The following is a 4,285-nucleotide window of genomic DNA, read 5'->3' as shown; positions in this document are numbered from 1 at the left end:
GTTTTTAGCAATTAAATTGGGGTATAAACTGAATTGGTTCAGTTTAGACAATTGGAAATTTACGCTAGGGTTTTTGGAGAAAGAACACAAGAGGATAAAAGAGTAGAAAGAGCAAAATTCGTCATTCTTGAAGGTTTAGCTTGTGGATTTTGACAAGGGTTGATCCCTAAAGAGGTATGTGAGTCTTTCATAGAGTTGGGTTCGTTCACCCACGCGCTAAACATGTTTATTTCAGCGTGTATTCGTCCTAAAAGAGTTTGAAAGTTGACGTTCTTGATATGTATTCTGGAATTTGATATTGTTCTTGAGTTGGGCTGAAATTGAGACGTTTCTGAGTTCATTACGTCAAGTTATTGAGTTGGTTGGAGTTAAGTTCTTAAGTACATTTGGTGGGTATCTGTATCTAAAAATAATTTGGGAAAAATAACCGAGTTTGGGCAAATTGGGGCTGGAAAACAAAGAAGAAAATTAGTTGGGCAAATATGGGCATTGGCTCCGTGTCGTAGACCTGCTCCCCAGACTTGGGCAAAGTCATTTCGCGTCTCGGAGTGATCACGGACCATTCTACCTCAAAAAGTATTTTCGCAACCAAAATTTAATTACCTCTCCGCATCGCGGACCCATCCTCAGACAATGATTTTTTGATCTGTTCTCATGTTTAGCTATCTAAAATAATTCCTAAACATCATGAGATTTTTCCTATCACAAATCAGAATCCTTGAATCCATAATTCAATTCAAGGAAAGTGAAGAGACAGGTCAGGAGGAGTTAAGAGTCAAGTCAAGAGGAGTTAAGAGTCAAGTCAAGAGAAGTTAAAAGTCAACTCAAGAGAAGTTCATAAAGTTTTCCAAAAGTCTTTTACAAATGTTTTAACTTTGTTTTAAAACTTAAGTTTTGAGTTGAGTAAAGAGTAAAGTTTGAAGTTCATTTCTTCAAAAGAGTATATCGGGACTATGTATTCCGAAATAGTAAATGTTTTCACATTTAAAGAAGAAAGGAAACCTTGATTTCCAAAAGAGTTTTTGAGCTAGTTTTCAGTAAAGAGTAAGAGTAAAGTTCATTCTTCAAAGATTATACGGGAACTAAGTATTCCCAATAGTAAAAATGTTTTCACATTTGAGCAAGAAAGGAAACTGAGATTTCGGAAAGAGCTTTTAAGCTAAGTTTTTAAGTAATTATCTCAAACCAAAGAAAGAGTTTTGTTTTTACAAACATATGAGCTAAGTATATTTTGGGAGTAGTATTGAGCACCGATATGGGGACGCGAGTTCATAATAAATCAAGTCTACATAAACCATGTAGCCATAATGGGTAGAAAAGGATAATACTCTTTAGATGATTCCTTAGTGCTTTTTAGCATAGACTAGTGGATCCACTTAGTTAAGGCGTTCTATATGACAGCAAAGTATAGGACAATTTTGGCAGCGTGGGCAAGACGTTGTATCATCACTTAGGCTCATAGTGGTGGTTGTCGGTTAGAGAAAATCCCACAGTATTTTATTACTTTTATGTAATTGAGTTGTTATTGCATTTCTTTAATCTGTTGAGTTGTCATCTATAGTTTTAAATGCTTTGTATAAACTGCACTTTATTGTTGTTTTTACTTTGCGTTTGAATTGAGTAAAGCCAAGGTAAGTGTTCCTTTCAGATTCATTTCAAGCTTATGTTATGTTTAGTATTCCCCTTGCATACTCATACATTCAATGTTCTGATGCCAGTTGGCCTGTATCGTATTATGATGCTAACACAGGTAACCAGGATCAACATCCAACGCCTCATTGATCCAATTGAGCATACAGAGTCAGTTGGTGAGCCTTCTTGCTTTCCGGAGGACTCCTTTTACACTGCTTTTAGTATTTTTCAATTGTTAGGATGATCGGGGGTCTTGTCCCGACATCCCTCTTTGTTTTAGAGGCTTCATAGACAGTTAGTAGTCGTTTTTGTCTTTACATTGTTATTTCGTATGTTAAGACTTGAGTTGCCATTTTGGCTAAGTCGAATGTTTATCCTTAAACGTTCTAAGTTTATTTTGAGACAATTATGAAAGTTGCATCAAATTCTTTTTTTAATGCTTTAAGTTTTCTGCTGAGTAAGTAAGCTGGGCCAAGGGTTCGCTTAGGGCCAACAATGGTTCTCGAGTGCCGGCCACGTCCAAGGTGTAGGCTCAGGGAGTGACAAACTTGGTATCATAGCAAGAGTTCAAGAGTCCTAGGGAGTCTATGAAGTCGTGTCTGTAGAGTCCTAGTTATCGGTGTGAAACGCGTCACATCTATAATTAGGAGGCTACTACACTTAGGAAATTTTCTCACTTCTTTCACACTCATTCGTGCGTTAGAGTTTGATCTCTAAAAAGTATCTTCTAACTCGTGCTTGCGCGTGTCTTTCAGTTAATTATGCCTCCACTAAGAGTTGTCAGAGGTAGTCCTGCTAGGCGTAACGTTGAGGAGCAAGGGGTCCCAAATGCACCTGAAGTGCAACCTCAAGGAGAGGTCACCAATGCCAAATTTCGAGAAGCAATCTGAATGCTAAGTCAGGCTGTGACCGACCAAGTTGGGAAACAGAGAGGGGCTCGACAGGAAGAGGCCGATACTTCGAGGATCCGTGAGTTCCTAAGGATAAATCCTCCAAGTTTCACTGGTTCAAGCACTACTGAGGATCTGGAAAATTTTGTAGAGGAACTGGAAAAGGTATTTGAGGTTATGCACGTTGCCGATGCTGAGCGAGTGGAACTAGCTGCATATCAACTGAAGAATGTTTCTAAGACTTGGTTTGACAATTGGAAAAAGAACAGGGCTGAGGATGCACCAATTTTGACTTGGGCAAGGTTTGAAGAGGCTTTCTTGGGGCGTTTCTTTCCCGGAGAATTGAGAGAGGCTAAGGTAGGAGAGTTCCTTACCCTTAAGCAAGATTCACTAAGTGTTCATGAGTACAACTTGAAGTTCACCCAACTTTACCGATATGCTCCAGAGATGGTTGCAGATATGACAAGCAGGATGAGTCTTTTTGTTGCTGGGTTGTCCCGTCTATCAAGAAAAGAGGGCAAGGCAGCCATGCTAATTAGGGACATGGATATAGCAAGGTTGATGGTCTATGTGAAGCAGGTTGAGGAAGAGAAACTGAGGGATAGGGAGGAGTTTAGAAACAATAAAGTGAAGACATGGAATGAGTCCGGGCAGCAGAAGAGTAATGTGATCCGGTCTCGTTCAGCAAAAGCAAAAGGGACCTGCTCCATCATCTGCTAGTGCACCTCCACCAAGAAACAAAGGTGAGTACAGTGGTCAGAATTCACAGAACTTCAGAGCCAGACCTGCACAGTCTCAAGGTAGTGTAGCACAAGGAGGTAGTTGGGCTCCTCCATGTGCTAAGTGTGGTAGGAATCACCCAGGTAAGTGTTGCGATGGCTTTACAGATTATTTCAAGTGTGGACAAGAGGGTCATTTCATGAAAGAGTGCCCTAAGAACCGGCAAGGTAATGGAAATCAGGGCAATAGAGCCCAGTCTTCTTCAGTTGCTCCACTAGACAAGGTTGTACCTAGAGGATCTACTTCTGGCACTGGCGGAGGAGCAAACCACCTTTATGCGATCACTAGTCGTCAAGAGCAAGAGAATTCTCCGGATGTTGTCACTGGTATGATCAAAGTTTTTACTCTTGATGTTTATGCTTTGCTAGACCCAGGAGCAAGTTTATCTTTTGTAACTCCTTAATTGCAAATAATTTTGATGTTCTTCCCCAGAAACTTTGTGAACCCTTTTGTGTTTCTACACCTGTTGGGGAGTCTATTCTAGCTGAGCGAGTATATCGTGATTGTTTCATATCCATCAATCACAAGGACACCATGGCTGATTTAGTTGAGTTAGACATGGTAGATTTCGATGTCATTCTAGGCATGGTCTGGCTTCATTCCTGTTATGCCTCCATTGATTGTAGAACTCGAGTTGTTAGGTTTAAAATTCCTAATGAGCTAGTTATAGAGTGGAGTAGTAGCTCAACAGTGCCTAAGGGTCATTTCATTTCGTACCTTAAGGTGAGAAAGTTAGTTTCCAAGGGGTGTGTCTATCACTTAGTCCGAGTTAATGACTCCTGTGTTGGGATACCTCCTATTCAGTTAGTTTTAGTAGTAAAAGAGTTTCCAGAAATCTTTCCAAATGATCTACTCGGAGTCCCTCCTGAGAGAGAAATTGACTTCGATATATATATTCTTCCAGATACTCATCATATCTCTATTTCTCCATATAGAATGGCACCAGCAGAGTTAAAAGAGCTAAAAGAAAAGTTGAAAGATCT

Source organism: Solanum tuberosum, unplaced genomic scaffold, assembly GCF_000226075.1.
Source record: "Solanum tuberosum cultivar DM 1-3 516 R44 unplaced genomic scaffold, SolTub_3.0 scf00176, whole genome shotgun sequence".
In the NCBI taxonomy this organism is placed as follows: Eukaryota; Viridiplantae; Streptophyta; class Magnoliopsida; order Solanales; family Solanaceae; genus Solanum; species Solanum tuberosum.
This window is presented reverse-complemented; position numbering follows the sequence as displayed.